This window comes from Eretmochelys imbricata, chromosome 9 (genome assembly GCF_965152235.1).
Source record: "Eretmochelys imbricata isolate rEreImb1 chromosome 9, rEreImb1.hap1, whole genome shotgun sequence".
Classification (NCBI taxonomy): Eukaryota; Metazoa; Chordata; order Testudines; family Cheloniidae; genus Eretmochelys; species Eretmochelys imbricata.
In genome coordinates, this window is record NC_135580.1 from 35,940,743 (window position 1) to 35,965,186 (window position 24,444).

Here is a 24,444-nt window from a genome sequence, read left to right on the forward strand (position 1 = left end):
TTCCAATAAAAATGGAATATAGTTTCACTCAATAGGTTTGGGGAAGTCTCTAAAGAAATTAGGTTGCTAATAAGGGCAGTCACTGAAGAGGTTTCACTGTAAGTGTAAGCAGGGTCTGAATGACTTCTCCCCGACAGCTAGCTGGGAGGGGAAGAGACTTCAGGAGCAAACTGTATTTATATGAACACACCTACTCTGTTTAGATATCCAGTAGATAGAGAGGTGTTGCTCAAAGTAATCAACTTTGGCAGGTGTTGGATTACAAATCATGTTAGTATTGAATGCAGGGGTACTGAAATGCTGTTATTAATGTTGTTGTCATTATTGTATGAATAAAGGGGAGCAGAACTGTACTTAACCTGTCCCAAATGAGGGGGTCACCCTCAGTTGAAAGAACCTCAATAAGCCAGGGACTCAAATCCAGACCCCTGTGACACTAAGAGGGGGTGGAGACTGGTGTGCCAGCCAGGAAGTGTGGACTCTCTCTAAGGGTCACCACTTTGGTTTAACCTGTTCTTCCCCACTGTTCAAAGAAAGAGCTAAATAGGCTTTATTAGGAGCATCTTTGTTATGTTAAAGTGCTCAAATGAGAGCTGAAATCACTTGGGATAGGGCAGTGTTTCTACCCAGCCTGCAAACAGCTGAAAATTACTAAGAGACTGATGTGCAGAGGTCACAGCAGAGAGGCAGGTGGCATCAGAGGGTGACTGACAGCCAGCCAGAGAACTAGTGGCTGGTGAGGCAACGAGTGGCTGGCAGGATGGCCAGCAGATAGGAACTGCAGCTGGCGGGGCGGCCAGCTAGTGCAGGCACAAGCAAGGTGCCTTATTCCCCAGGTGGGAGGTGAACTCACATATATGCACCTCTGAACCCTGGGTCCTCACTGACCAAGGAAAACCACTGTGAGTGGGGTATGGTGAGGGAGCAGAGAAGGGTACAGAAAATGAACTTTTGGTTGTAGAACTCAAGAACCTAAGGCGGAAGGCACTCCCCCACGCTCTCTGGAGTGGGTGTCCTGCTCACAGTGTTATGATTATGAATCCCACGTGTGGCATTTTCCCTAATTAATGTCAGGTGACTTCCCTCCTTTCATTAAAAGTTTCTTTTCTACACTCAGACTTTGTGCTTGTGAGTGGGGAAATATTGCTTTCAGAGGTGCCCGGGGGTGATGTGTAATTTTCCAAGGTTACTGGGTCGTGGCTTGAGTCAGTTCTCTGTTGTACTGTTGAAAAGGAACCCCTAGACATTGAACCTGGACCCGGTTGCTGCCTGCTCCACCTAGCAGACCGGTTACAAAAGTAATATAATCCTCCTGGTTAAAAACGTGATTATCTAGCATAGGACACTTGCACCACTGACTTCCTTGTAGTTCTGTTTCAGACCAGTTCACATGATGTTTCCGGATCAAGGTATTCACCTTCTATTCTCACTTTGTGTACTTGCCTCTATCCAGTGCCAGCTTCAGCTCTGAGGGACATCCACTTTTTATCCACCTCAGCACTGACAGGGGGGCTTGAGATGAAATCCTTTTTGTTGGAACCCATTTTTCCGAAATCTTGGAAGACTGTTTTCTGCAGTGATTATTTTACTGCATTTTGACTCTTTTTACAAATGTGGATGTTTTGTCTTTTGCTCAAACTGAAGTAAGCAAATAATTTTTAATGAATAATCCAATCTTGCAAACATTTATGTGCATACTGAGCCTTGGTGAAATCAATGCTTAAAGTTAAATATGTGCAACAAGTACCTTGATGAACCAGAGCCTATATAAGAAAATGGGAAATAGAATAACAGCTCATGAAGTAGGACTCAAAGATATTTATCTTTAAGACAATAAAAAGTATACAAAAAGAAGCCAGATTTATGAAAAATTTCCCCATTACTGCTTGCCTAGGGAAAAGAGAGCATGGTGATATAAATTGTATAGATTTGTATTTCTCGTCCTCATTATCTGCCCCTGTTTCTGACTAGAACATTCCCAAACTGCATAATAGGCAAAACCCCCGTTGTGTGCCAGGAACCCTTAGCTGCTAATGAATGCTGATGTGGAAGAAGTGCTTGAGTAATTTTTCATGTAAAGCGGGTCTACAGTAGGTCAGTGACAAACATGAAAAAGAAGGCAAATGTTTAAAGAGAGTGATTTAGAAAGATAATTTGCATGATATTTTCTTTCTGTCAAACAAGAAAAGAAAAGCTTCTAAAAATGTAAGAGAAATAAGAGACTGCAACACTGTGTATGAAAAGCTACCAGAATCTGAATTGAAAGGTGACTTTTAAATCAATTAGAATCCTGTCCCACAATATAGTTTGGTTTTTAACAGTGTTTCAGTTCATGTAAGGAGTAGCACACTTTTTTTTCCCTTGTTTTGTTTGCTTATCTGTTTCAGATTTATATGTGAATCAGTCTAACATAAGGAAAGCACCTGGTAATGTGGTTTACTGTGATGTACTTAAGGGCCCTGCTAGAGGAGTATGTTTGGATCCAGGGTTCTAATTCAGGCTCATCTAATTAAAACTGCAGCCATTGTCTTTTGCTGAAAGGGTGTTATTATTTTTCTGTGAAAGTTTCATTCCTAAAACGTAATTAATAATGCAAGAAATGCAGCTGTAATACTAGTGCAAACTTTCCCAAGATTTTTGGAATCCATTTTCTGTTTGTTTGTGAAAGCAAGTCACATTCCTTAGCAAAACCTTTCTTGTTTAAATACTACAAAGTCATTGGAGGTGGTTTACTCAATACTCCAAAGTCTAATACAAGTCTCCTTGAAACTGGAAAGGTGACTAAGCCTATGATTATCCGCATCTCTCTTGGTATCTGTAGCATAACACTAAATTCAAAGATATTCTGATTATAATTTTTAATGATCAGAATAATTGCCTTTAGCTGCCTTTTACTTAATGGTCTATCCTCTGCATCAATATGCAGGTGAATTAAGTACATAACTCCCTCATGCCTTGAAATAAGAACAGACCTTAATGTCTACAAGCCTGTTTCAGTGTGGAGCTGAGTACCTTCAATTCCAGTTGACCGCAATGGGTGTTCAGAGTACTCTCTGCATCCCAGGAGGCAACTCTGAATAAGAGCCCAAAATTGTTTAGACAAAGTCCGAGAACAAAGCAGTCTTATGAAGTGAACTAAGCATATCCTGCAGGACGGAGTTCATTATGGATTTCACTATGTGAACCCTCCACTTCAATTTGCATTAGGTTGAAAACAAATCAGTCCAGGAGAGTTTGCTGCTTGGAGGCCTGAATTCAAATTCTAGCATCCAAAAGGAACCTCTGTGTCTCCCTGCATATGTGGAGGAGGCCTTGGTATTCATCAATTGATCCCCTTCCCTCCAAAAAGGCTCCAGGAATCCACTATTTAACTTAGATCCACTATTTAACTTGGTAGAGGAAGATTGTGATTAGGGAGGAAATGCCTAGTAGTCTCCTCCTTACTTCTTCATGTTGCCAGTTGACTTATTCCTCAATCTTTGGACAGTTCACACATTTTGCACTGTATGAAGATCTTTTATCATTAGTTGCAGTATATTTCAGACCTCCAGCCCAGGCTGCCCTAGAGTAAGTGTGAAGTTCATTGTGAATGTTTCCCATGGAACTATTTACATCTTTTTTCCCCCCTAACTTCAAATAAACTGGTTGCACTGCAAACAGCTCGTATATCTTTAATAGATAATTGTGTGCTTGATCCTGAAAATGCAGAGGGTGTATGGCAGGGTTGTCTCCCAAGTTTGTAAGACAGTATTATCCAGAATGTCATTTGCACACAAAATTTCATATAGATTTGATAGCACAGAAACCAAATGAAGCACTTTCTAAATGAAATAGGAACTTCTTAAATAAGTCATTGAAATAGCAACAAAAGATAATTTTTTGGTTTAACAGTAGCATTTATTCTTTACTTAGATTTCTGAGGCGGTTCCTTTAGCATTTTGTGAAATTACTTCCAAAATCAGTGTTTATGCCTCAAAGATTCATATCCTAGCAACTGTAGATACTTTACAGATATAACTATAATAAACTATATATAACTGTAATAAACTAATTCCTATTAAAAATAATTTATTTAAAAAAATTCCTCTGATCATCACCTGATATAAATCAATGTAGCTTCAGTGCATCTATTCAGAGTTACACCAGCTGAGGATCTGGCTTACTAACTTCTGCATCTGAATAATAATAATTTGCACTCTCAAAGCATCTGCCATCTGATGACTAAATAGTCATAGTTCATTAATGTCTAGAAAGCTTCACAGCTCTCTATACAAATAGTTAAGTATTTTTATCCCCGTTTCACAGGTGGGGAACTGATGCACAGAGACTAAGGGCTCCACACTGAAACAGGCTCGTCTACACACAATTTTTGTATGGCTATAACTGTATCAGTTTAGAACCAGTAAATGTACAGAAATAAGTTATGGTAATAAATGCCCCATTATACTGGTATAATTGTGTCCACACTAGGTGGTTGCACCATATTTACTATATTGTTTTTGAAATCAATGTAGTTAAAGTTGGTACAAAATCTGTGGTTAGAACAGCTTGAAGCAACTTACCTAAGACCACACAAAGGTATGTGCTCAAGCCAGAAACAGCCAGCTCTTCTGACTCCTGGTCCTGTACTTTATCTGCTAGACTGCCCTTCTTCAGGAAGATTAGATTTATTTATAAGACACCAAATCACACTACATTTACTCTTTTTTTAGGATCCAAATAGTTTTTTATTCCTCTCTCTTCATAATGGTCCTGATTTATCACATATTTTAGATACAAGGCACAGGGTGGGGTGACATCAGGCTGGGAATAGGAAGGAAGGAGGGAAGGTAACAATGTAACTTGTTTTCAGCAATATACACAACACTTTAGGTTTTCTTATTTTTAGAATTATAAGCGAATTTAGCCTTGTGAAAATTGCCATCTCTTTATCAGAAGAACTTACGGCTCTCATCACTATAGTCCTTCAGCATCTCACAGTCTGTAATGTATTTAGTCACATAACCCCACAGGGAGGTGGGGCAGTGCTGTTAGAGATGGGGAACTGAGGCGCAAAGAGATGAAGTGACTTGCCCATGGCCATGCAGGAAGACTAGGGCAGAGCTCGGATTGCAAGTCTCCCACAGCCTCGGCTAGCACCCTAACCTGGACCATCCTTCCTCTGTAGTTTCTGGGTGAACAATCCTGCAGGATGAGACCTGTTTCTTCACGTGGCAGGCTGGATTAAGGCATAGGCAGCCTAAGTACATGCCTAGGGCCCAGTTTGTGGGGAGGGGGTCAACCTGAGTGCTGCTCTGACCCGAGGTACCATGTAATAATGCCACTCACTCAAATTAGGCCCATGTAAGGGCCTGCCCTGGCTTTCACCTGGTTCCAACAGCTTGTGTCCCTTCTGCTCTGCCTGCAGGACTTGCTCAGCATCAGCATTAAGACCAGCTACAAGTATGGGGATTTGTGGCATAGGAAAGCTGGCCAGAAGAGGGGAGGTAGGGAGCCCTGGTGGAATGGACAGGTCAGGGGTTTGCCCAGGGTCCAATAATGGATGAATCTGGCCCTGCCATGTCCACATGGAGCAGCTCCCCGCAGTCAGACTCTTGTTCCCACATGGAGCCTGAAGAAAGTCAATGGGACTCTGAGCAGGCACTGAGGTCTGACTGCATAGAGCTTACTGCAGGTTTAGGGCCTTGATTTGTATATCAGAAAATGTCCAAAATACATTGTGACCACTATAGAACAATGTATATCCTTAAATGTCTTTAAAAACAAAAATATTGAGCCACATCCTCAGCTGGTGTAAATCAGCAGAGTTTCAATGAAATCAACAGCACTACTCTGATTTACACCCCCTGAGGAGCTGGCCCTACAAAATATAAAAATCTTGAATCCCTTCATGTGTGCCAGGCATCAACGTGTCCTACATTTAAATGAGTGCACAATGTGTATGAAAATGAGATGAAGCAGCCAGTGCTTGTGTACTGTAGCAAAGACAAGTGCTATGATTGATCATATTCTCAGTACTAACAGAATTCTAATCTTATTTATGAATCCTGTTCCCGGCTTGTAAGTAAATAACTGGGCTGGGGGACAACAAAAACTTAATATGGTTTCAAAATGTATGTGAGTATCCTAAATCCTCTACTAAGAAAAAGCCATTTCAGAACACATGGGTACACAGAACTAAAAGTAAGATTATTCCATAATTATCACTGTGTGAGGGTGGTTCATTTTGTGTGTATAAAAGGAAAAGAGAGATGTGTGCAAGTGAAAAGGATAAAGTTCTAATAAATAACTGGACATCCTATTCATTAATAATGAATGAAAGTCAAAAACAGGTTGTCTCTGTCTTATGCAGGTGTAGTGGCTTAGCCATTTTTATTAAAAGTCAAGATGTGGGAATAACAAATATGCACAGAGAGCAATCTGGCCAAGGATATTAAAAATCCTTGCAAATGTTTCTTGCATGACAAAATCCCAACAAATGCTTTCATGCATGGCAACTATGACAATTGAACTTTAATCATTTAAAGAAGCAGATATCTGATCCAAGATATTAGCCAGAGGTAATGAATTCAAATGATATAATGTTCTCAGGGTTTGATCCTGCACTCCTTGCTGAGGATTAAATTCCAGTTAACTTTCACAGGTGTCAGACTTCACTGGGAGTGTTACCCATGAGAGAAATATAGGGTACACAAGTACACAATTCTGACTAATGGAGAGCCTGTGTAGTCCAGTTGATTGAGCACTGGATTGTTACTCAGAAGAAGTGAGTTCTGAGCCTGGATCCATCATTCGACCTTCTGTGAGACTTTGGATAGGTTATTTTGCTCCTCTGTTTCCTCTAGTTTGTCTGTGTTTTCTACTTAGGTTGCAAGCTCTTTGGGACAGAGTCTCTCATTACATATTTGTACAGTCCCTTGCCCAGTGAGGCCCTATCTTGGTTGGAGCCTCCAGGTGTTACTGTAGTATATAAAAATAATAAAGAATAATTCACATTTATAAAAGAAAGGTCACTGCCTCTCTTTACACAACTACCAATTTGATTATTTCTGTGTCCACAGGGAGAGATTGCTACATAATACACTAACTTCATCATCCTTTTTGGATCAGACTTTCTAAAAACCTGACCAAATTTCCATTCTAAGAATTAGACTAAATGCAAATGAAGAGGTCTCCATGGAATTATCATATATTTAATCCTGTCAGCTACTGCGGAAGATAGCAAAGCAGAAGATGCTATTTTTAGGGAAACAGCCTACAGTTCTCATAAATTTTTAGAGATGTTATCAAACATCAGAGGAATTCTATGAATGACACTATGGGTATATTCCTCCCTCAGTATAGTTATGTGACTAATACTAATGACTTTTATGCCCTCCTGTCAATGAGCACCTACAATTAGCAGCCCCATTCAATCCTCGGTACCCTATTGACTTCAGAGGGGTCTCACGGGTTGTCAAGGTTCCTCCCCCACTCTGAACTCTAGGGTACAGATGTGGGGACCTGCATGAAAAACCTCCTAAGCTTATCTTTACCAGCTTAGGTCAAAACTTCCCCAAGGTACTAAATATTCCACCCTTTGCCCTTGGATTGGCCACTACCACCACCAAACTAATACTGGTTACTGGGGAAGAGCTGTTTGGACACGTCTTTCCCCACAAAATACTTCCCAAAACCTTGCACCCCACTTCCTGGACAAGGTTTGGTAAAAAGCCTCACCAATTTGCATAGGTGACCACAGACCCAAACCCTTGGATCTGAGAACAATGAAAAAGCATTCAGTTTTCTTACAAGAAGACTTTTAATAAAAATAGAAGTAAATAGAAATAAAGAAATCCCCCCTGTAAAATCAGGATGGTAGATACCTTACAGGGTAATCAGATTCAAAACATAGAGAAGCCCTCTAGGCAAAACTTTAAGTTACAAAAAAGATACACAGACAGAAATAGTTATTCTATTCAGCACAGTTCTTTTCTCAGCCATTTAAAGAAATCATAATCTAACACATACCTAGCTAGATTACTTACTAAAAGTTCTAAGACTCTATTCCTGGTCTATCCCCAGCAAAGACAGAATATAGACAGACCCACAGACCCTTTGTTTCTCTCCCTCCTCCCAGCTTTTGAAAGTATCTTGTCTCCTCATTGGTCATTTTGGTCAGGTGCCAGCGAGGTTACCTTTAGCTTCTTAACCCTTTACAGGTGAGAGGATTTTTCCTCTGGCCAGGAGGGATTTCAAAGGGGTTTACCCTTCCCTTTATATTTATGACACGGGTGTTACTGAACAGAATCTGTCCCTGTGTGTTTTTGTTTTACTTAACCTCTGCAGTGCTGCCTTATGCACTGTAGGCCAAGTTCAACTCTCCCTCCAGCACTGATAGAAAAGAGAGACATGGTACAGTGCATGCTCTGCTACAAGAATCCTGATAGCAATGGTGGAACATGCTGTTGAATGTACTTTGTTGTTCCTCCAACCATAAGCAGAGTGAACTGCTGGCCAGGGGTGCTGGAACAATTTGTATAGTGGGGGTGCTGAGAGCCATTGAACCAAACTAAACCCTGTATATGATGGAAAACACTTGAGTTAGAGGCAACTGACATAAGGGGCATGTGAGAATGTTTTGTTCTGTAGGTAGAAGAATCACCAGGTTTGTCACTGGCAGGTAGGGTTTCCGAAGTTGGTGGGGAGGGGGGAGATGTTATATATAAGTCACTAGATGGCAAGCAGTGATTGACCCCCAATTAATCATTTGAGGTATGCACGGTGAGATCACAGTAGGATAGCAGATGGGAGGGTAGTAGGTGCATGCTCAGATGGGGATACAAAGGCGTGCAAAGAGTGGGTGCTTGTGTATCCACACGTGATGGCCCTTCCTGCCACTGGCTCTCCAGATTGACCTTTCTTGGGGTTTTGGAGTGGAGTGTGGGAAGAAGGGAAGGTCTGCTGGAGAGAAATGGGACTCAAATCAGTTGGATGCTGTTCATATTTGGGGGTCTGAATATTTCCCTAGTGCTAACATCCCCATATATGAAGATCCAAATAATAGAATATTCTCACATCACTAATGCTCGGCTCTTATGGTAATTAAAGATCTCATTGCCCTTTCCTACAAGTAGTGTGTTAATCCCATTCTCCTGGCTGCCTTCCAAATTGAGTAATTATTACCATGCCTATCTAAATTACTCCTACACTTTCAGCTGTGTGTTGTGTTCTACTTCTCTCCCTGACCTAAATAACTGTATAATATTTCTGGGTGTTGTTGAACAGTTTCACTATTCAACCTTAGGCAGACGTTTCAGTGGTGATGAGGAGTTACCGCTAGGTAGTTTGTAATTCCTGCATAAAGGGTGTAAAGAATTCTGTAGGAAGAAAAAAGGCTGTATACAATGTTAATTGGCTCAAGATGCAGAGTTCAGCTCCAGATTCAGATCTGAATCTGGAGCTGTCTCTAAACCCTACCAAAACATGGTCCATTTCTGTTTTTATACTAGAAATTACAGCTAGGGTAAAATTTTCAGAAGTGCCTGAAGCCAGATTTTACCCTTTTGCTGGTATTGTAATGTTGGTTTGTGGTGTGATGGTTTTTAAGACATTTTTATACCAGCAAAATTTCTAGTGTAGATGCAATTATACTGGCAAATGAGCACACCCAGGGCCGGCTCTAGGTACCAGCTAAGGAAGCAGGTGCCTGGGGCGGCAAATCCGAAGGGGCGGCGCTCCGGCCGCTCTTGGGGCGGCGCTTGGATTCTCTGCGGCACTTCGGCAGCAGCTTCTTCACTTTTTCCTCTTCGGCGGCACTTCAGTGTCTGTTTTGTTTTATTTTTTTCTTTGCTTCGCCGCTTGGGGCAGCAAAAAAGGTAGAGCCGGCCCTGAGTGCACCTTTTTGCCAGTGTAAACTGCACCTCCACTAGGAGAATTAAAGCTGTATAGGTACGCCTGAAAACCTTTGCTAGTGCTTTTCTACATGGCAAGTTACTGAGTAACATGCCAAGGTATGAATCTACAGTGCACTAGTTTGCTACATAATAATGTCCTCATGTGGACACTGCTGCGGTTCACTGACTGTCCTGGGCCACATTCCAGGACTTCCACTGCACTGTATCAGTGTCTATGCAGGATGTTGGTTCACGGCAAGCTGGTATGCTGTAGATTCATTCACATCCTGGCTTGACGCCCTGTCTAGATGAGGCCTAAATCCCATTTTTCAAAAGGGATCTAGGCACTTAAGTCTCTTTGAAGGTCAATGGAACTTAGCCTCCAAATCAATTAGGTGCTTTCGAATTGTTGTTTAAGCAATGGAAGTGTGTTCGGCCTCACTGCTAAGCCAGCAGAGATAATGTGGTACCTTCACTAATAAAATGAATTTGATAATCAGCATTTACCATCTCTATGTCAGAATTACCTTATGGGTTTGATTAGTAGTGCCATTTGCTTATTACTATGGGGTGTAATGCTCACTGTAAGAAACAACCCCAAACAAACCAGCGGGGCCTTTCACTAAACAATGAAGAATAAAATTATGCTAATTTGATATATTAATCCCTACAATTTATATAAAAACCTGTTGGGATTAAAATATCAAATTAGCATAATTTTATATCTATATGAGGTTTCTGTGGTCTGAAAGCTAGAGCCATGATTTTCTGTGCTAATTCCATGAGGCAAGCTAACCAGAGGATTTTCTATTTTCAAAACGTGCAGTAGGTGTGCATACTCCATGGATGGCTGAGGGGACAGCCTTTCTGCTTTATAGCTAATAGCTAAGACTACTTGGTTATTAATGTCCAAGAATCTATTATTCTACTCACTTGAGAACTGCTGGCACTGCTAGACAACGTTTCATAGTTCTAATATTGGGTCCCATTAACAGTAATTACCAAAAATTATTAACCATTTTCATTATCAAATATAGGAAATCAGAGACACGATTGAGATTGACAGAACAAGCCCACTGTTCTTTGCAAACAACAAAGGGTCCACTGTTCTTTGCAAACAACTCTCATCTCAGACCTGATAAACTCACTGCATCAAATACATTTCTTACAGGGTATTTGTCCATAAAGGGCAACATGCAAGATCTCCACTGAAAACTTGCAATTTATCGATGTTTATAGCAGTGGTGTGATGTGTGCATGGGTAATATTTAAGGAATAATGTAACTATATTGAAGTGTATGCCCTTAAGATTAACGCGATTCACTAGAAAGTGATATTAATTGGTGACAGCCTAGTCATGCAGGAGGGAATTGCTACCCCTCCCTGGCTAGCTAGCGTATGCAAGGCTCAGTTATCTACCATTGCCCCATCACAGAACAGCCAATGGAAACCCATCAGAGGCAACTGTAGACAGGCAAAGCTCCTTGAGGTATGAAAGGAACATTATGTCAGAGATGAGATGGTGGTGTTGATGAATAAAGACAAAAGATTGTTTCAGTATAACAGGGTGAGGAGAAGCATTTTGTATCCATTCACCCAGTTACCTCAAGCAAGTCTTGGGGGCATGGGGTAACAAGGTGACACACAGTCCCTTGAGGACCATGAAAACCATCACACAAATACACAATGGACACACACATTGTATGATAGTTACAGGGTTTATAAAAAAAATTCCTTATATAAATCATAGTAATGTGACAGCCTTATTCATTACCATAAATCTACATCTTAAGTATATGCTATATTACTATTAATCTACATTGTAAATAAACATGGCTATAATTTTACTATAAATCTACATTTTTTATAAAAATTTTCAAAAAAAAAATTATTACTTTGGCTTATTACATTCCTGCATTGTTTTAAGTCTCTCTACATCATGTTAAAGTTTCAGTGGGTATTTTCCTAAATTGGGCTGTTACCTAAAGCTAAAGGTCTTTAAGATTGTAATTCCTTCCATGCTGCAAAGAAATGTGACATTTCAAAATAATAATCAGGAACTTCAAAATGCAACTCATGAGTCATGTTCAAATCCTATTAGTTCCTCTAGTATGGTTCTGTGATTTACAGATTGAAAATCCTACTGTTGTTTGCATTCTCATTTAATTTAGAATGATACGAGGTGCCAGAACTTTTTACGGGAGGAAGCTAATAACTCGTAGCTATATTCGGTGGAAATGATATTCTTCCCTGCTGTAGAACCCTGTAGATCTGGCTTCTGTATCTGGTCCAGCTACTCAATAAGAAATCTGGACAGGCCGCTTGAGCCATTTTTAATCCAATCATTGGGTACCTCATGCAGAAAGCTCAAGGTGGTGACTAGGGTTGTGGAGTGAAGCCAGTTTTGGGATAGTAACATTCAGCTCTGAATGCAACATGCAGCCAAAATGGAGATTTAATTATAAAAAGTCTTCTCTTCTCCCCCTGTAGAACATCATAGGTTCTCTTAGTCTAAGCATCACCTTATAAAAGTGAGATATTGCCAATTCTTCCATATACAGGTACTAAAAAAACTGTATTGTAATGTTTACATACAAGCTGCTAGAGTTAATAGTGTTGCCAACTCATAATATTATCCTGAGTCTCACATTATTTGGTGGTTTTCTTAAAGCCACCTGCAGTCCTGTGAATGTCAGAATTCATTTTTTAAAAAAGGTAAGTTTGTAGCCCTCATGGTTGTAGAGAAAAGCTTGAAAACGTGACCCAAGGATACCCCAAAGACTGAAAAAGGTTCCTGATTCTGAGCTCATACCAGTCTAACACTAGTGATTTCAGTTAATTTGGTCTCAGAAGTTTGATTTACAGGGTAGTAACAAAATGGTGACAAAAATATTGACCGAGTGATTGCAAATGTATAAAAATAAAGAGTTTATGCTATTTATTTAGGGTGCAATCCTAAGGACACAAAGCTTCTAAATAGTAAAATAAAATCGTGTCAAATAGTAAAACATTTTTATTTCAAATATTTCCTGATCTCAAATGTCCAAATTGAAGGGAAGAATATTTGGGAAATGAAACAATCATTTAAAAACTCCATAAAATGGAAAATGATTTCAAATTTGCCAAATTTTCCACAAAAATTGTTTTCTATTTCCCAACCCCCTAGAAGAAAGTATTTGTTGTCTCTTCACCTGTTAAATGCATGGCAACTAGTAGCCTTGTGAAAAATGATCTTTCCCTGTATCTCCAAAGATTTGTTACTTGTGCTTGAGATCATAAATATTTCTGTGTGTACCTAAATCTCAGTCATTTGACAATGGTAAAGAATCATGCTGAAAGTCATTTTTCTCAAAGAATAGACTAACAACTTTATAAAATCAGGAAAATATTATCCTGGTTGTATTACCGTGTAAGTTAACTCTCTGTATGTCATTGCTGGGCATCTGTTTAGCCCCATCCTGCCTTGCTTCCTGATGCACGTTTAATGAAAAAAAAAAATACATATCATGCCACAGGTATGATCCTGCAAAGATTTTCACATGCACTTAACTTTACTCACAAGACTAGTCCAATTAAAGTCAATACAATTGCTCTCATGAGTAAAGTTGAGTACTTACAAAGTCTTTGCAGAATCAGAGGCCTAAGTCACCTTAGGATCACTCAGAAGTTAACAGGCTGTCCGCTTTCATGCTTATCCTTGAGTGCTATTTTTTTGAGCCAGCCCCTAAATTTTGCACACACATTGACTTGTATACTCAAAATCTGAATATGTGTATGCAAATCACAAGTGCAAATCTGGTGCCTGGGCATACAATTACCTATTTGCATGTGCAAATGTTTTAAGGTTTTTTTGTGCAGGCTAATAGGTGCAAACATAATAATAGAGGTCACTTTTTTGAAAATTCAACCAAAAGAATCTGCAAAAGAGTTAGCGAAGGCTGCATGAGTTCAAGATTTGCTAAACAGAAAATGTCAAAACTGTTTAGTTGATGTGTACTTTAATGAATCTGAATAAAACCCATTTCTGCAGACAAGCTTTTCAGCTGAATGCCCTCTTCAATCTACTGTGTTTCATTTTGTTATTTTATCACTGACATTTTACCCAATCCTGTCCAAGGTCCATCTGCTGGTCCATCTGTCTTCAACATCTAGAGTTCAAATATATGGTGAATGATATATACAGACTATTAAAGAACAGCAGTTAATTACAATGTTAAACATAAGAATTACATATGTGATATATTTTTGTTAATAATCAGTGTTATATTAAGGCAAAAGAAAGTTAGCAAATTGGCTGCTAAATATATTTTATATCATGTAACAAAAATATGTAGGTCAGATGAATTATTATAAGTGTCTGGGGTTTTTTCCTCAGGCCTTTTGAACAACAGCTGTTGGCTGTGCTGTATTCCAGTTATATAGAAGCTTCTCGACACAGTTCTCTGCACTACAAAAGTCAGTTTTACATGCTAAGGAAAATGTTCAAATTTACCAGCCAATTATTTTTCATTCACAAGAAATTAAATTACAATGTGATGACCAACTTCAAGCAAGGAAAACTAGAATCATAGAATCTCAGGGTTGGAAGGGACCTCAGGAGGTCATCTAGTCCAACCCCCTGCTCAAAGCAGGACCAAGCCCCAATTTTTGCCCCAAATCCCTAAATGGCCCCCTTGAGGATTGAACTCACAACCCTGGGTTTAGCAGGCCAATGCTCAAACCACTGAGCTATCCCTCTCCCATACAGTGTTATTCATTTAAAACTGTGTAACAAAATTCATGAACAGCTACTCTCCCATTGAGGTCAATAGGAGTCTTTCCATTGACTTTAATAGGAGATGCGTTAGGCTTTTAGTCAGGCTGTCTGACTAAGAGTTAGAAGAATAAACAGTGCACTGTGGGGACAATCTTGTACCTGCTGGCAACGGCTGGAAATGTGCCTGTGAACAAGGAGAAGATACACATAGGAAGCAAGCAGCCGTTCTAATCTCCACCCCAGTCACACAGTGCATCAGGCAAGTGGCTATGGAACTCGTAGTGGGCAGGTGTTGGCAAGAGGTGGTTTATGTATACTCTCTAGGATGAGGTAGGCAAACAGGAGTGATGTGCCTTTTATTAGGCTGTGCTGGACAGTCGCAGGGCAATTTGTGCATAGTGGAGCTGGTCAAATAAGAAGGAAAAAAATTGAATCATTCAACATTGACAGAAAAAAGTCATTGAATCAGTTATTACCAAAATATCATTCAGCCATCTGTAGAGCTGAGCAGAGAATTACCCAACATAGCAACTGAGCAGCTCTAGAAAAGGATGAAGAAACAGGAGTTCCTCCTCCACTCCAACAAGTAAAACAGCATTAAGTTTGAGACAATTGCTAGTCAGAAACTAATATGCAAGGTGGAGCTTATAGAAAAAAGTTCCTGTGATAGTCCTAGCCCTTGAGGGTGGCAGATTGGCAGGGCTTTTCACTAAGGCATTGCCCCGGACATAGGCAGTGAGATGGCTAACGTAGGCTTCTGTATGTATGTCAAATTAATAGGTGTATGTAAAAGCCAGAAATCCTGCATTCTGTTAATATATTTAGAAGGTGTCAGCTTTGCCAGACACTATAGCTATGGTGATCACACTTATGAAATCATCTCTTCAATTTTCAGAAAGAATTTTAAATATAGAGAACATTACTGAACTGGTAGAACGTTTCAAAACAGAATAAACTTTGTAAGGCTAACCTTTCCATAGTGGTGTTGAAAGGAGTTTATGTAGCGTATGATAAACTACAGTTATGAAGGAAAATTTTCATACACATGCTTCCAGGGTTATTTTTTTCTGCCTTCTAGACCCACCATAGCATGGTCTCTCTATTTTCTGAGTCCTATGTCTTTGAGGCCCCCACGTTTGGTTGTCCTACCTCTATCTTTGTGTCTGTGTATGTGTGTCTGTCTCTGGTTGGAGCTTCCCAATTTCAGCCTCTGTGATCCACTTATTCTGTCACACTTACCTTGCTAGTACAACCTTTCTCCTCCCTATCAAGTTTGTTGTGCTTCCAATTCTGACTGAATGTACTACTGCTAAGTAGTGATAATGCATCATGTTACTTACCTTTGCCACTTACTACATTTGTCACCTTCTTTCCTGCTCATAAAATGACTGGTTCTTGGTGGCAAAGGAGGGAGTACACTGTCAGAGTCACTTGCCAGTCCAAAAGAGTGTTAACTTGAACTTTCTTAGGTTTGAGTTTCTCTGTTGAGAACATTTGGAACACAGGCATCAACTGTGGATTTATGCCACCTGTATATGCCACATGTGAAAATGTCAGGAGCTACATAAATAGGTTGTTTTGAGCTGTACTGCACCTGAAATATTGAGGGTGGGACTATCAAGAGCCACGGAGATGAGGCTAAAGGGAAAGTAAAAGGGCATGGAGAGAGAGGGGAAGAAATAGACGGATACAGGAGGTAAGAGGACAAAGTTGTAGAATTTGACAAGGGGAAAGTGGGTAGATGGAGACAGTGCAAATGCCAGTTCCTCAATCCCACAGGATAGATAAAGAGGTGAAAAGTCCAAAGCCCCCAGTGGAGAAACAGTACAGGAGAAGTGCCTATCCCCTGGGATGAGAGAAGAGGAGAGATGTCTTTTAAAGGTGGCAGAGGGGAGTAATAGGATTTCCAGCCTCACGTGGAAGATGCCAATGGAAGGGGATCAAACGCGTCACTGAGGTTCTCTGTCCTTCCTCCCTAGAACGCTGCAGATGAGAGACCATATCATTGGGAACAGAATGTTGTACGCATTGGGAGCTTCTGTCCATTGTATATGCTCCACAAATTCTGATAATTGTGAACCTCAACCTTTATATAATTACGATATTCACATCCAAATAACCTAAAATTCACCAGGATACACATACAATCCTCCAGTGGCTAGGGGCTTGGCATCTCCCAGACCTCTGGCTTATTTGGACAATTGTCCCTGCACACTTTTCAGATGTTGGCAACTATATCAGCTTTGTCAATAAGTGTTATACTATAGCTGTAGCCATGCAGAGCACTGATGATTACATGCCCCAGCCTGTGCTGCCAAAAGCCTTGAAAACAGAAAGCGATGCACCCCAATGCAAACCCCGTGAGCTGATTGCTAGGATGGAAAGGAAGGAGCAACTGGGCTCAAATTCCGCAGTGGGATCACATACTCCTCAGATAAAATAAGTCAATTAAGTTTGGGATTTATTCCAAAAATCATGTGGCTTAACCCTGCCCAAAACCATTAGGCTGGTGTTATGAGTAGTGATGCGATTATGGTGGACAGGAATGGATGAAGTTGGTGGGGGAGCAGGTGAAACAAATTTTCCACAGCCCTCCCAAAGTTATGAAAGCAGTTTCTGCCTGTTAAAATTGTCAGTCCTATCAGAGGCTGGGTGCGAGCTGGCTGCTTCTCACTATCATGGGTCAGAGTTATGTCTCGGATAGCAGTTCTCAAACTGTGAGTTGCAACCCTGTTTTAATGGGGTTGTCAGGGCTGGCTTCGGCCCTGGGTGGTGGGGTTCAGGCTTTGGCTTCAGCCCTGGGCAGCAGGGCTCAAATTACAGGCCCTCTGCCTGAGGCTGAAGCCCTCAGGCTTCAGCTTTGCGCTGCTGGCCTGGGGCTCGGGTTTTGGCTTTGGCCCCTCACCCAGGGAGGTGGTCTTGGGCAGGCTCAGGCTCCAATCCCTTCTCTGGAGTCACGTAGTAATTTTTGTTGTCAGAAGGGGGTTGCGGTGCAATGGAGTTTGAGAACCCCTGGTCAAGGACATATGGCCACCACCACAACCACACAGGGTAGGAATAAGTGATGGGTTTTCAGAGAGATAGAGGTTAATTGTGGGGCTGGCCCATGGTTCTGTACTAGGATCAGTGTGGAATATATTTATCAGTGATCTGGAAAAGAGGCTGAACAGTGACAAAACTTACAAAATGACACAAAATTAATTAGGATAGGCCGGAGTGAGGAACTTCTAAACGTAGCTAAGTGAATGGGCAGCACGGTGATAAATGAAATTTAGTATTGACACAGCAATGCACATCAGAAGAAATCATTTGAACTACTCAAAATTGTATATTTTTCTATTTTTTGATAGGCAACTAGCATACATTTGGGGTGATGTAAAATATCTGATGATGATGACTGTAGTTAGTGAGACTACTTGTGATAATAAGCACTATGCTCCATAGTAAGTGTTTGCAAGATCAAGACCGAATACGTGAAAACTCAGTAATGGAGTGCATTGTGAAATAATTCCCCCCTCCCATTTCAGATGGATACAATACTCTTCAATTCCTGTACTTTGCTGTTGCAGAGGTTGAAGTGTTGATGACATTATAGAAATGTGAGATATAGCTTTATTATAATTTAACAGTTTGAAGCAAAACAAAATTAATAGTCATTAAATTTTCAGTGCTAATAACACTGTTACTCTAATTTATTACATTATTTAATTAAATTATTTAAATTTAATTGGCTGGTACTCTCATTAAAATTGTCTTTTATAAAGCAGATCCCAAATTTTTTAAAGCATAATGCTAATCCCCACAAAAACTATTAAACTCTCGTACTTCTACGTACATACTGAATTATATGACTGTACAAATGTAGGCAATTCATTTTCCTCAATTATCCCATTTCTATATTCAATAGTTGACATAAGATTTGTTGTCTTTTTGTTGCTTTTTAACAGCATCATGTAGAGAATCTAAATGTTGCACTTAATTTATTTTTCTGCTCGAATGATGAATGCCAATTTGTCTGGAGGAGACATCACTGTACTATCAGCTAGCATTTCTGTCTGTGCAGCAGTAAACACGACATATTCTTTAAAAAATGTGTTGTGGGATTAAGAAAAAATTATTACTATAAGAGGTTTTCTACAATAAAAAAGAAAAGCATCAAAATTTGCTGTCATAGCCTTTTAAGTTAACTGCAAAAGCATGCTTAAATCTTATAATTTTGGAATGAGATGCCTCTTTAAAAGACTGAAATATATATAAAGAAAAGCTGTCTGGGTGGGTCATCTGCTGCAGAGACTGAAGATGGGACCTCTGAACTGAAAACATGAGTCCCACTCCCAACTCTGTTGGCCAAGGCTGTAACTGACACTTCAACTTCCATATGTGGCCCAGCCACAAGTAGAGGAGGACACTGTGTGGGTCTGGGATTTTATATATCAAACCCAAAATTAAAAAACTGTCAAATTTAGATATATTTGTTTAATATTAATACATTTTATTTATGAAGACCCTACTCCAATGCATTTGGGCAGGGCTCAGATACGGCTGGTGCAAAGTGGTACAGCGTACCTGCACTGCATGGAAGCAATTTATCTTACTCTCCAGAACCTCAGCTTTGAAGTTTTTTTTTTTAAAAAAGTCTTTAGCTGTTACGGTTGTGCAGAAAAAATCAGAACTGTGCACTGAGCAAAACTAAATTAGATGTATCTGGATGAGTCTGCTGAGAGCCTGGAACAACAGCTCAGAGAGGCAAGAACTGCCCCGTTCTTCTCAATGAGGACATTAGCTCAGATTCCTAGTGATGATGATTTAAATGTCAACTATTGTTATCTATTTCATTTCTCATACAAGAGACAAGAGGGAGGCTTACAGATGTTTGAGACCTCATTTTGGTGCCACTAGTGGATGGTGTTTGGGAAGTACATACTACTACTTTTTAATTTTGCCTAATTGAGAAAGAGCCAAGTCCAAGCATTTTACCAAAGCCCCTGGCAGGTTCAAGCCCCACTGAGGGGAAGCTCAGATCAGCTCTCTGAGCTCCACTAGGCTATTTGCACAACTGTATTTTGAACATCTGCACAATCTACTTTGAGCAGCATTTTATTTTACTACTCATATGGGTGGAACTTATTTGGTGGGTGGAAAAATACCACCAAATTTTCCCCATTTTGACCTAGTTGTGGCAGTCTTTTATGGTACTTAGCTTGGAGGATCCTTGTAGACTGTTGGTGTTTTATAAATGATAATGCATGATTACAAATATAGCTATCTGAATACAGATTCTTTCTGAGTTTCTCAGTTCCTCTCCACGGTTGCTCTATATGGTTAAGACAACTGGCTCTGCAGTGGGCCTAATTGAAAGTCCAATCAATGTCAATGAAAGACTCCTGTTTTGTGTCAATGGACTTTGGATCAGGCCCTAAGTTTTTTGCAGACATGAAAATCTATATCAATTCATTATGTGAGGCCTTTCATTTTTTCTTCACATACAGGGATTTTTGGGCCGAATCATGGTCAGCCCTTGCGTGTGGATTCGTAAGTAAAGGTAGGTCACAGAGGCACCTGTGCAGAGGCTGGCTTCAGTTGTTTTACTTGCCCTCCTTGGAATGCTAACCCTCTTGGGGAGAGGGGATCAGAGGCTGGCTTTCCCAAGCCCCAGTGCTTGTGGGTACAGTGCCTCCCAGAACCCCTACTGGGGCAGGCCAATGCCTTAAAGGCAGATCTGAGCTGCAGGAGTATCAGTCAAAATCTAGCTAGATTTTGACTGGTCCAAAAATTGGCCATTTTGACAACTGTATTTTATTAAAAAAAGAAAAGGAGTACTTGTGGCACCTTAGAGACTAACCAATTTATTTGAGCATGAGCTTTCGTGAGCTACAGCTCACTTCATCAGATGCATACCGTGGAAACTGCAGCAGACTTTATATATACACAGAGAATATGAAACAATACCTCCTCCCACCCCACTGTCCTGCTGGTAATAGCTTATCTAAAGTAATCATCAGGTTAGGCCATTTCCAGCACAAATCCAGGTTTTCTCACCCTCCACCCCCACACACAAATTCACTCTCCTGCTGGTGATAGCCCATCCAAAGTGACAACTCTTTACACAATGTGCATGATAATCAAGTCAGGCCATTTCCTGCACAAATCCAGGTTCTCTCACTCCCTCACCCCCCTCCAAAAACCCACCCCCATACACACACAAACTCACTCTCCTGCTGGTAATAGCTCATCCAAACTGACCACTCTCCAAGTTTAAATCCAAGTTAAACCAGAACATCTGGGGGGAGGGGGGGTAGGAAAAAACAAGAGGAAATAGGCTACCTTGCATAATGACTTAGCCACTCCCAGTCTCTATTTAAGCCTAAATTAATAGTATCCAATTTGCAAATGAATTCCAATTCAGCAGTTTCTCGCTGGAGTCTGGATTTGAAGTTTTTTTGTTTTAAGATAGCGACTTTCATGTCTGCGATTGCGTGACCAGAGAGATTGAAGTGTTCTCCGACTGGTTTATGAATGTTATAATTCTTGACATCTGATTTGTGTCCATTTATTCTTTTACGTAGAGACTGTCCAGTTTGACCAATGTACATGGCACGGGCATTGCTGGCACATGATGGCATAAATCACATTGGTGGATGTGCAGGTGAACGAGCCTCTGATAGTGTGGCTGATGTTATTAGGCCCTGTGATGGTGTCCCCTGAATAGATATGTGGGCACAATTGGCAACGGGCTTTGTTGCAAGGATAAGTTCCTGGGTTAGTGGTTCTGTTGTGTGGTATGTGGTTGTTGGTGAGTATTTGCTTCAGGTTGTGGGGCTGTCTGTAGGCAAGGACTGGCCTGTCTCCCAAGATTTGTGAGAGTGTTGGGTCATCCTTTAGGATAGGTTGTAGATCCTTAATAATGCGTTGGAAGGGTTTTAGTTGGGGGCTGAAGGTGACGGCTAGTGGTGTTCTGTTATTTTCTTTGTTAGGCCTGTCCTGTAGTAGGTAACTTCTGGGAACTCTTCTGGCTCTATCAATCTGTTTCTTTACTTCCGCAGGTGGGTATTGTAGTTGTAAGAAAGCTTGACAGAGATCTTGTAGGTGTTTGTCTCTGTCTGAGGGGTTGGAGCAAATGCGGTTGTATCGCAGAGCTTGGCTGTAGACGATGGATCGTGTGGTGTGGTCAGGGTGAAAGCTGGAGGCATGCAGGTAGGAATAGCGGTCAGTAGGTTTCCGGTATAGGGTGGTGTTTATGTGACCATTGTTTATTAGCACTGTAGTGTCCAGGAAGTGGATCTCTTTCCATCCCACCATCAACCTCAGCCTGGTCCAGTCCACACAAGAGATCCACTTCCTGGACACTACAGTGCTGGAAATGGCCTAACCTGATGATTACTTTAGATAAGCTATTACCAGCAAGACAGTGGGGTGGGAGGAGGTATTGTTTCATATTCTCTGTGTATATATAAAGTCTGCTGCAGTTTCCACGGTATGCATCTGATGAAGTGAGCTGTAGCTCACGAAAGCTCATGCTCAAATAAATTGGTTAGTCTCTAAGGTGCCACAAGTACTCCTTTTCTTTTTGCGAATACAGACTAACACGGCTGTTACTCTGAAACCTGTATTTTATTAGTCATGTCACACTTAACACAGCACTCTGTGTTCAGCTATCCAATGCTGTTCTCTGTTTTTGTTTTCTTTTGTGCTGATGGAAGGTGCCAAACTGACAGCCCTATAAAGTCTTCTGTTCAATCACAGACTAGGTAACTTCCTGTGAAATAACAATGCAAGCTTCAATCCTGACATGCTAAGAGACCTGCTAAGAAATAAAAGAACAGTATAGTCTCTCTAAGAGTGTTAGTTTTTGGTCTCTCAGAAGAGACTGCCAACAAAGATACCAATTAGTGCTAATGGTGGTATAGTGATGTGGAGAAATTACCCACTCTGAAAAAGAATGAATCTTCCAAACTCCTTTGTGTGGAGCTGGTCAGAAACTGGAATTTTGAATCAGAACAAAAAGCCATAATTTTCCATGACACATAATTTCAAAAAAAAAAATATATATATATTCAATTCAGGACCATTTCAATATTTTGTTTTGATAAGGTAAAAACATTTCATTTCTATAAGATGATACACATTTTGTTTTCAACAGTCTCTGGACAGTATAATAGAATATTAAATATTAAAATTTCATTGAATTGACGTGTTCACAGGAAACACCTTGATTTTGACAAAACAAAATGTTTAAAAGAGTCCTGCACTGAGTTTTTCTGTTTGTTTGTTTTTTGTTTTGTGTCTACTCATTTCACACACTATCTTGTACAAAGGGTGAGTGGGCTGGGAATGTAGAATCTGTATCCAACAACTTTTGGCCAATAGTGAGTTGAGGTAGATTTGAACTGGCAAAATAAAGGTGAAAAGCTCTAACATCTCCTGAGCCATCAATCTACTGGCTGTACTTCAGTAAGTGACATTAATTGCAAGGGAGTGTCTATCTTCTTTTTGATTTCTAATTGAACTCATTCCAACATACTGTACTTACCTGATTGTACTGCCTCCTATATCTATCTATATACATATATAATTTCTGTGTTCAAATCTTCATTTTCCGGGTCTGACTGCAATGTCATGAGGGCCTTGGATAATAAACAGCAATGAAAAGTTCAAATATAATTGACATGTTTTTTTCTTTAAAGGTCTCATAGGGGCCTTCCAAGTTAGTGGAGGGGTGTCTGTCTATACAGGGGATATTTTTATATCATTCTGGGTACTAATACCTCTGTATGGAGAGGCCCTGAGATTGGTGGTATGTGTTCATTCATTCATTTATTTTGTAGTTACACACCTTGCTTTCTTTGAAAGCTTTTTTTTTCTAATGTTTGCTGATCACCACTTAGCCGATTCCTAAAATGCTTGAGATAGATTTTCCTGGATCAGTTCTGACAGTGTGTCCAAACAATCTCTTAAAGTAACAATACTAAATAAATAGCATGGTCTATGGTCATTCTTTCAGACTCAGCTCTATCCATATCTCCTCTCTAATCACATCAAAGGACTGTCTGGGAGACTTGTTTTATAATAATTCAAGCAGTAAGCTTCAGAAAGAAGAGGTGAATAGGAATCTTAAATGTGGGAGGCACATGCCATTACATTTGGTATAGTGGGTTGAATGTAATGCACAGTGATTCGTGAATAAAGCTGCCAGGTCATATTTGTTTTTTCGTGGGTATTCATGCAGGTCCCCGGTATTTGTGAAAATATTCACAAATCCCCCCAAACTCCATGAGCTGGATTACTTTCCTCCTGCAATTAAAAAAACAAACCCTCTGAGATTTCCTCACTTAGCTCTACCGTGGGTCGGGGTTTGCCCAGAACTCCCTATATTGTCAGCAAGAGGCCAGAGCTATCCAGGCAGAGACTCAGTGTTTCTGTAACAGCTCTGGTGCCTGGGCTCACTCCTGCCCAAGCATCAGTACTCCACTGGAGCTCTTTGTGACAAAGAACATTTATTTTGTTCTGCGTTTGTACAGTGCCTAGCACGGTGGGGTCCTGGTCCCTAACTGCAGCTTCTAGGTGATACCACTATATAAATGATAATTGGAACAGTGCTGCCAGGGAACCCCCAGGCACTGCTGCCCTGGGGAATTCTGTTAAGTGCCTCAGTTAATAAAGCTTCTTATTGAAGTACAACTCAATTTGTTCGAAGTTCAGCTGACTCAGCTCTTAGCTAACCTATTGCCTATTATCCTAGGTCCCCTTCCAGTGGGCACAACCCATTCCTGCAAGGGGGTTGGGGGAAGAGAAGCAGCCAGTGAACATGCCTTT